This window comes from Brachionichthys hirsutus, chromosome 14 (assembly GCF_040956055.1).
Source record: "Brachionichthys hirsutus isolate HB-005 chromosome 14, CSIRO-AGI_Bhir_v1, whole genome shotgun sequence".
Taxonomy (NCBI): domain Eukaryota; kingdom Metazoa; phylum Chordata; class Actinopteri; order Lophiiformes; family Brachionichthyidae; genus Brachionichthys; species Brachionichthys hirsutus.
Window position 1 is genome coordinate 198,040 of NC_090910.1, and position 10,850 is coordinate 208,889.

The following is a 10,850-nucleotide window of genomic DNA, read 5'->3' on the forward strand; positions in this document are numbered from 1 at the left end:
GATGCCTTTCAATCAGGAAACCTTTCTCACATTCCAGGTAGTTTCCACATGTCTCTTACATTTGATCCACCCCTTCTTTGCTCTGTTGTACCTGGCCGACGACCTCGGTTCATTAGTCAGCAGCGCTCATGCTTGGGTATGTTAACAGCAGCATGATGATCAGTGATCATTATGGTTCGAGGCTGGCTTTGATCATGCCGGACTGCGTTTCCTGAGGTTTCAGTTACTCCTCAGCAGACAGACATAGTCACATGACTGATCTATTATAGCAATATATATATATATAAAAAAACGTTACTCTGCAGACTTTAAATAGAAAAAATAAGGTGAAGCATTGTTGTCAGTCAATTTGCCTAAAATAGAGGGTATTATCCATCCGCATGTTTCTTCAAATATTTATTAATATGAATACTTTATTTTTACTTTATTATTTGGAATCTGTCAAAGAGCAAGTTAAAATAATATCAGCTATGTTAACTTGTACATTTCTGTATGTGACAGTACCCCCCCAAAAATCTACACATTGACAGATTTGTTCAGATGTTGACGACACGTCCCCACCAATACAACCATTGCATTATTTTAGCATGGTATTCATTGAAATAGCAGTATTTCGTGTATATTTCTCAAAACTGTTTTCTTTGTGGTTGAGATCCAGTCCTTTAAGGTCCAACTTGTGTGTCTTTCATTGCTGTAAGTCACAGGTGTACCGGTAAGCACGTTCTGGCTCCCCTCTGTGGAGCAGTTCATTCACCTCGTTTAGGCGGGAACAAGCTCTCTCTCTCTGACCTGCTTCTACGAGCCTGTGCTCACTTTAGCAGGAGAACTGTTGGGATCATCTGCATATTCTTTTGATCCTGCACCGGATCTCGAGGAGCACGTCATTAAGGAAGTTTCCACAACGTTCTCACTTCCTCCTATTGTGGCTGAAGCCTTGCGATGTTCCCCCCCCATCTCTTCTAGTGCTCTTAACTCCTTGGTAGCTCTTCAAAGTGTTCTATCCTGCACCGCCCTTCACTTCAAAGCCCTCCGAAGTAGGTTTGAAAGCCAGAACCGATCTTGCCTGCCCTTCACCACTAAGCTGACATGTTTTCGTTTGTTGTGTTGCCCTTGGGGTGGGTTACATCAATTGCCTCCTTCTCTTCTCCTCCCCACCTAGCTGTTTATCCATCTCTGGGTGCCTTGCGTCCCTGAACCTGCCCTAATTAGCATCTACACAACACGGTTTACTTTCTCAGGTACCACCAGTAGGAGAGGAAGGGATTGGAACAGGAAGAGAGGGAGAAATGATTCAGAGAATCAAAGAGCGATGAGACTCTCTCATATCGCATGCAGGGGGGTTAATGATAGTTTGGTGAAGACATGATGCAGGAAGGCGAGGAAGTGAGAGACAGAGAACTGTCACGCCTCTCCACACCTCTTCTCTGCCTTCTCTAGGCATTTCATCTGAGAAATGCAGAGTGCCTAAAATTAGAAAGCTGGCAGCTTCCTTCCTGGGCCCCAAATAAAGTTCTCCCATTGTAATGAGAGATCATTTAGGTGGGATTGGGAACGCAGGTGTTTCGTTAGTCCCAGTCCCTTTTGCTCAGAAGTGGCAACATGAACACAAATTCTGTCCAGGTGGAGTGTTCATGTTTCTGAAGAGGTTGTCTAAATGGTAGCGTATTTATGTCGATACATGTCAGGGATATTCCCCTGGCATCCTATGTAAGAATGGTTAAACGCACACAAAATGAATCAGGCAGACAAACTTTGATACTTTACCAATCCGGATCGGGAGAGATCAGCTGCAACGCACAGAGACCTCTGCCGATCCTCCCATCTCAAGTCAATTTATTAACATTGTGAAGTAGGCGGTTCTCAGGTATTTGCATAGACCCCTACCTCCCCCACGATAGCTCAACCAAAGGGATTCCTCAAGACCCACATGGGTCCACCATCTTTAAAAGACTCTACTATGTACAATGAAAGTTAAACAGTAACTCTGACATTTCCCTCCTGGAATTTTCATTTCACATGGCCTAATACTTATACTGTAACACCCTTATCTCTATGGTTACTACAAAACATTCAGTGTTAGCTAAACATGCTTCAAACACTATACTAGAACTAAACTATCAGAAAACAATCATAAAAAAGAATCAATACAATCAAAATCAATACCTGAGTTATTATATTCATAACCGGAGTTCTTACAATCATGACCTAAATAACCTGAATCGGGGAGGAAGGCGAAAAACCCGTATTTTGCAGAATCCTTCTTCAAATCCAAACTTCTTTCAAACGGGGAAATTCCTTCCGAACCCAGCTGCACCTGCGATTATCTTAATGACCCCCAATTCAGGCATTTTAACAATCTTCCTAATACAATGTCAAACATCTCATTCATCGTCAACAAGGAAAATAAACATGAAAAAAACATAAAATCAAATCAGTACAAAAACAATCAACATTCATCTCCACAATCCAAATGTTACTGACTCAAACCCTTTATTCACAAATCCTACGTTAGAGCTTTATGGACATTTCTCCTAGTTTGAATTACTTTAACATTTTACCAGCATTATCTTTTCTTCACTGTAACTTGGAAACAGTGACATGATTATTTTATCTCTATTGCTTCAAAGTTTTAACACATCTGGAACATTCTAAACTCTAAATTAAATTATTACAATGTCTATTTATATAATAGTTGAATAACTTTTACTGTTTACTTTTACTACCTCAGCTTGTCACTATAATTTTGCTACTTTTACTAACTCTAATGTTAACAACATCAAAAGTCATATGCTTATACACTTTTATATTGTTGTAGACTTATTACTTCTATTTTAGTATAATTGTTAACCTATCTTTCTATTAATTTTATGCCTATTGGAATATCAACAAATAGCAATTGTTTAGTTAAATTTAGTTTATGAATTTAAATCTACATCCTGCTCATTATTGTTATTTGATCTATTTTAGGATTCTAATTGCATCGTACACTTCTCCACTTAATCATAAATTACTGACAGTTGCAATTAATACAGTATAACGATACCAGGTGTTGGTTAACTACTCCTATGAAACTCTCCTAATCTGCATAGATTACTTTATGACGTTCTTCTAGTCACACATCTCTAGACAAACATTCAAACAGATTACACTTTGGAAAATGCAAACTTTTCTCGGTGTTAGGTCAGTCTCGTTGTTCTCGTTCCTTGTCCATCAGCAAATCTTCTTGAAAGTGATTCAGCTTCACCGTCAGTGTTCTTGTCCTGCATTACACTGTGAGGGTCTCTTCCTCACGGATCTTAAAATGAGTGTGATTCAATCTCTCACCACCTCTCTCTGATCAGACTTCCTGTCTGCATCTCTGGATCAGTTTGGCAAGAGACGTTTGCCTCCTGCAGTGCTACAGATGGATTCAGGGGGAACATCTGGACGTTCACGTCTCGTTGGTGTCGTCAGCATGATTTTGAATGGTCCTCCCTTCCTCGGTCCGGACCGTCACCTGCTTCCTGATGGTTTCCATGAAAACACCAACACGTGCTGTGGATTCGCCCTCCTGTTGGACAAAGAAAACTCGGCAGACCATTTGCTCTCTGGACATCGTTCAGAAAGAGAATGTGCTCCCTCTATTCAGTCATCGCTTCCTCTTGGCTTAATTCTCGTGTACAATATTACCAAATCGATGTACTGCATCCATGGCTTTTGGTTTCTTCCGTGCATTGGCTAAACCTCATTTTAGCCTTCTCTATACTACACATCTGATCTGCGTGTTTCACATCTTACCACCTGATTCACAAAATCATTACCGTTATAACTACATTTATTATGGCTACTGTAACAGCATTTAGTGATTCTACACGATCATACACATCAAACAAAAAATTTTTCGTTTTTTTTATTCTTCCAGAGTAATTATTGATTTAATTACTGCTGTGCAATCCCTCCTGTTTGAACTATGAAAGTATTCCGTGGTTCAAACTTGCTTCCATTAGTAAATGTAGTCTACCCTATTAGAATTAGCCTAACTTGGTTCCTACAAAATCCCAAAATAATTCCTACTCTTACATCACATTCACAACATATTATATACGTCACTCAGTTTGGAACGAAATACCGTATTTTTTGGATTATACGTCGCTCCGGATTGTAGGTCGCACCAGCCAAAAAATGCATAATTAAGAAGAAAAAAACATATATAGGTCGCATTGGAGGATAAGTCGCATTTTTGGGGGAAATTTATTTGATAAAATCCAACACCAAACAACATATAGCACAAAGAACATGCTAACACCTTTACCAAAATATCAGGTTTTACTCCGAATCACGAAATCCAAGGAAATCTTCATCCTCGGTGTCACTTTTGAACAACTCCCCCAACTCGGCAGGTAGACAAGACGCCGCTTCCTCTTCTACGTCGCTTACATCAGACTCGTCGTCAGTTGCAGTTCCAATTATTCCAGCCTTTCTGAATCCCGACAGGATGGTTGCGGTTGTCACTGAAGCCCATGCTTTGTCGATCCATTCAATGACTTCCAGGAAAGTTGCATGGCGCATTCTCCCGGTTGCCGTGAAGCTGTGCTCTCCATCCGTCATCCACTGCTCCCACAGGTTACGCAAAACTGACTTAAAGCTCCTATTCACGGAGATATCAAGTGGCTGGAGTATTTTGGTTAAGCCTCCAGGGATGATGGCAGGTATGGAGTTGAAAACTTTTAATTTATTTTTTAACTGTGGTGTGATGTGCGCTCTCATGCTATCCATCACAAGCAGAGCTTTGCGTGCTCTAAAGAAGCCATCCGGTCGCTTATTGTAGCACTTTGTAAGCCACAAGTTCATCATTTCTTGATCAATCCACCCTTTCGCGTTCACGGCGACTTCAACTGAGGAGGATTGGATTTTTGGCATGGTTTTTCGTTTGAAAATGACCATCGGTGGCAGTTTTGATCCGTCTCCACAACATGCCAGCACCACTGTGAAGTGTGATCTCTCATGACCAGTTGTAACGATATTCACACTTTTTTGCCCTTTCTCTGCAACACTTCGGCCCATGGGGATGTCAAAAGTGAGGGGGACCTCGTCCATGTTAATAATATGATCCGGTGTCACGTTGTGATCACTTACATGCTTTTCAATGAACGCGCGGAAACTGTCAACCTTGGCTTGGAAGTCCGCTGGCAGTTTTTGGGACAGTGTCGTCCTAGCTCTGATAGAGAGGCGTTTGCGTTGCATGAAGCGGTAACACCAAGAAGGTCCTCCCGCAAAGCCGTTTATATTCACCTCCCTGGCAACCACCTGGGCGCGGAGACGCAACTGCACCGTTGACAAACCTCTCCCAGCAGCACGTTGTTCAAGCACCCATGCGTGAACTCGTTCCTCCAACTGCGGCCACCTAGCTTGTCGCCCGCGATTAGCTTTCTTTGTTTTCTTCATTTCAGTAAGCGTAACCTCCGCTTTTCGCCAGTCCCTTACAAGTTTTTCGCTCACTCCAAACTTTCTTTCTGCTGCTCGATTGCCGTTTTCGGCTCCATATTTCACTATCTGAAGCTTGTAAGCCGCAGAATATGACTTCCTTTTTGGCGCCATTTTCAATCAGCCCTTCTAATTTGTGTTTTTAGATAACAGGTGTGACAGATAACTCTGAACCTCCAGAAACAGCGACAGATTCTGACGGGTCACAGAGTTCCCTGTAACACCTGTTATAGAAATGTGTAGGCTACTGTCTCTGCGCTCACAGATTTTGTAAAAAAAAGCATATATAAGTCGCTCCGATTTATAAGTCGCACCCCCGACCAAACTATGAAAAAAACCGCGACTTATAATCCGGAAAATACGGTACATTCAAAAGAGTTCCATGTGTCTCTCACCTGCTGTTTATCTGAGAGGTTCTCCCGACCGCACAGCCTCCGCTAGCCATCTCCGCATCACAGCTCAGCGTCTTGGATAGCTCCTTGGAAGCTATTGAGGCACTTTCATCTCAGAACAAACAAACCTTTCATTGACACACAATAAAACATCTCTGAACTTCTTTCTTCCTACAAGCCACTTTACCACCTATGGAGGCACCAGATGTTGGCTGAGAGGTTCTACGCCTCCAGTCCAGTCTGGCATCTCTCCTACTAGCTGAGAAAAAACAACAATAGCATTACATTTACATTCACACAAAGGTAGAGCTCGCAGTCCTACGAGCCTTTTATAGGTCAGACGGCATGTTGATTCGTCTGTCTCTGGTCATCTCATCTTCCTTCAGTCCAAAGTCAGTCTTTAAGCTCCGTCAATAGTTGTGATATTTCTTACGGTCAAAAGTCTTTTTAGGTTCGTGTGTGTGTTTTTTTTTTTACCTTGCCGTCGAATCAGCATCAATTTTCTTGGCCTTTCTGTAGATCCCTGAATTACCTTAATTTTTTATCTAATCAAACTGTCTGTCTGCAGCTTCTGCCAGAGATGCAGCCAGCGTTTTGTTCTTGAAGACTCCCTGTGGCTCCGCATTCCACAGAGTCATAAACGATGGGGGTTGCAACCACAGGCCTTGACAACATACCCACCCGGTTCCTCAGAGACGCAGCTGTCTCTATCGCCCCCGTGGTAACCCATCTGATAAACGTATCCATCAATTAGTGCCACGTCCCACAGGAATTCAAGACGGCGCGGGTTATCCCTCTGTATAAAAAGGAAACAAATTAGAACCTGGCAACTACCGCCCTGTTTCCATCCTTTGTTCCATCTCAAAGGTTATGGAGAGAATAATCCAGGAGCAAATCAACCGCTACCTCGCCGAGCATAACCTGCTCTTTGAATTCCAATCAGGCTTCAGAACGTCCCACTCCACTGACACGTGCCTCATATATCTGACCAACTACGTCAAGCGTGAAGTAGACTCGGGCAAATACTGCGGCATGGTCATGCTGGACCTCCAGAAGGCCTTTGACACCGTTAACCATTCAATCCTATTGAATAAACTAGGGTCGATTGGTTTTGATAGCACATCAACAAACTGGATGAAATCGTACCTAGAGGGACGAGAACAAATGGTGGACATAAACGGAACCTTGTTCTCGTCCCTCCCGGTGAGCTGTGGGGTTCCTCAAGGCAGCATTCAAGGACCGTTACTGTTCCTCCTATACATTAACGACATGAATGCTGCCTGTAACTGCAAATTGTTCCTGTTTGCTGATGACTCTGCACTCCTGATTTCGGGAGAGGACAAAGTGCAGGTTGAGGAAGTCCTCAGCTCTGAGGTCACCATACTTTGCAACTAAGGTGATCGAAAAAGTCAATCAGAGAACAAGATTTTAGGGCAGAATGTCTGCTTTTGTCAACAAAAGTGCTCTCCAGACTCTTGCTGGAGCCCTCGTTCAGCCCCTTTTTGACTATGCTAGCACCTCCTGGTATTCCAACATCAAAATGTGCTGCTTGCAAACTTCTACCGGGCCACGATAGAGAGCATCCTGTGTCTCAGTGCGACCGTGTGGTACGGCAGCTGCACGGCGCAGGACAGGAAGGACCTATCCCGGGTGGTGAGGACAGCTCAGGGGATTGTGGGTCACCGTCTGCCTGATTTGGACTCTGTTTACACCTCCAGAGTCCAGAGACGGGCCAGACGCATCGCCACAGACCCCACCCACCCAGGCCACAAACTCTACCAACATTCAGCCGAAGTCAGGATCCGATCCCACTTCTACCAACATTCAGCCGAAGTCAGGATCCGATCCCACTTCTACCAACATTCAGCCGCAGTCAGGATCTGATCCCACTTCTACCAACATTCAGCCGCAGTCAGGATCCGATCCCACTTCCACCAACATTCTGCTTCAATCAGGATCCGATCCCACTTCCACCAACATTCAGCCGCAGTCAGGATCCGATCCCACTTCCACCAACATTCTGCTTCAATCAGGATCCGATCCCACTTCCACCAACATTCTGCTTCAATCAGGATCCGATCCCATTTCCACCAACATTCAGCCGCCGCAATCAGGATCCGATCCCACTTCCACCAACATTCAGTTGCAGTCAGGATCCGATCCCACTTCCACCAACATTCAGTTGCAGTCAGGATCCGATCCCACTTCCACCAACATTCAGCCGCAGTCAGGATCCGATCTCACTTCCACCAACATTCTGCCGAAGTCAGGATCCGATCTCACTTCTACCAACATTCAGCCGAAGTCAGGATCCGATCCCACTTCCACCAACATTCAGCCGCAGTCAGGATCCGATCTCACTTCCACCAACATTCAGTTGCAGTCAGGATCCAATCCCACTTCCACCAACATTCAGCCGCAGTCAGGATCCGATCTCACTTTCACCAACATTCTGCCGAAGTCAGGATCCGATCCCACTTCCACCAACATTCAGCCGAAGTCAGGATCCGATCCCACTTCCACCAACATTCAGCCGAAGTCAGGATCCGATCCCACTTCCACCAACATTTTGCTTCAATCAGCATCCGATCCCACTTCCACCAACATTCTGCTTCAATCAGGATCCGATCCCACTTCCACCAACATTCTGCTTCAATCAGGATCCGATCCCACTTCCACCACCATTCAGCCGCAGTCAGGATCCGATCCCATTTCCACCAACATTCAGCCGCAGTCAGGATCCGATCCCGCTTCCACCAACATTCTGCTTCAATCAGGATCCGATCCCACTTCCACCAACATTCAGCCACAGTCAGGATCCGATCCCACTTCCACCAACATTCTGCTTCAATCAGGATCCGATCCCACTTCCACCAACATTCTGCTTCAATCAGGATCCGATCCCACTTCCACCAACATTCTGCTTCAATCAGGATCCGATCCCACTTCCACCAACATTCTGCTTCAATCAGGATCCGATCCCACTTCCACCAACATTCAGCCGCCGCAGTCAGGATCCGATCCCACTTCCACCAACATTCAGTTGCAGTCAGGATCCGATCCCACTTCCACCAACATTCAGTTGCAGTCAGGATCCAATCCCACTTCCACCAACATTCAGTTGCAGTCAGGATCCAATCCCACTTCCACCAACATTCAGCCGAAGTCAGGATCCGATCTCACTTCTACCAACATTCAGCCGAAGTCAGGATCCGATCCCACTTCCACCAACATTCAGCCGCAGTCAGGATCCGATCTCACTTCCACCAACATTCAGCCGAAGTCAGGATCCGATCTCACTTCCACCAACATTCAGCCGAAGTCAGGATCCGATCCCACTTCCACCAACATTCAGCCGCAGTCAGGATCCGATCTCACTTCCACCAACATTCAGCCGCAGTCAGGATCCGATCCCACTTCTACCAACATTCAGCCGCAGTCAGGATCCGATCCCAATTCCACTAACATTCAGCCGCAGTCAGGATCCGATCCCACTTCCACCAACATTCTGCTTCAATCAGGATCCGATCCCACTTCCACCAACATTCTGCTTCAATCAGGATCCGATCCCACTTCCACCAACATTCTGCTTCAATCAGGATCTGATCCCACTTCCACCAACATTCAGCCGCAGTCAGGATCCGATCCCACTTCTACCAACATTCAGCCGCAGTCAGGATCTGATCCCACTTCCACCAACATTCAGCCGCAGTCAGGATCCGATCCCATTTCCACCAACATTCAGCCGCAGTCAGGATCCGATCCCACTTCCACCAACATTCTGCTTCAATCAGGATCCGATCCCACTTCCACCAACATTCTGCTTCAATCAGGATCCGATCCCACTTCCACCAACATTCAGTTGCAGTCAGGATCCGATCCCACTTCCACCAACAATCAGTTGCAGTCAGGATCCGATCCCACTTCCACCAACATTCTGCTTCAATCAGCATCCGATCCCACTTCCACCAACATTCTGCTTCAATCAGGATCCGATCCCACTTCCACCAACATTCAGCCGCAGTCAGGATCCGATCCCATTTCCACCAACATTCAGCCGCAGTCAGGATCCGATCCCACTTCCACCAACATTCTGCTTCAATCAGGATCCGATCCCACTTCCACCAACATTCTGCTTCAATCAGGATCCGATCCCACTTCCACCAACATTCAGTTGCAGTCAGGATCCGATCCCACTTCCACCAACAATCAGTTGCAGTCAGGATCCGATCCCACTTCCACCAACATTCTGCTTCAATCAGCATCCGATCCCACTTCCACCAACATTCTGCTTCAATCAGCTGACGTTCCATCCTGAGGTCGCTGAGTGAAGCAGCAGCAATCAGGCAACTCATCTTCAGGTTGACTCAACTGACATGTTTCCTTTCTGGTTTGAAAAGAGGATCCCAATATATTGATGATGATTCTATTTCTTCACACATTGTATGAATGAATGAATGAATGAATTTTGTTCCGGTTCATTTTCCAATGAGACAGAGACGAAGGCTGCTCTAGATGCTAGCGTTCCTGCTCGCCACCACTCTTTAGTGATTTCTGACCTCACAAAAGGTACAAATGTCACGACAGAGAAGAAGGTTTAGCGCTGAGCGAATAGCGAACACTCCTGGCTGCCTAATGGGGGGACGCGTTAACACTTGAGACGTTGAACGCACGCTACAGGCACACACTGCTGTCACCTCTACTCTGCGTTGAACGCCACTCAGCTCTGTGCCGGAAGCCGAGTGTGTGTGTGTGTGTGTGTGTGTGCGCTCGCAGCCATATGCTCATTTAGTTCATCTGTGAGCATGGATGATGGATGTTGTTTTAGCTTCCTAGTGATGACACATGGCCTTGATGGACATCAAGTCAAAGGTCATTGGTTGCCGGGGGTTTACGGCTTCCTGCCTTCAAAGGACATTGCCTTGTTTTTTATTCGGTGCCAGCTTGTAGGGACCGTACCCTGGATTAGTTATAACAACAAACAGATACAAATGG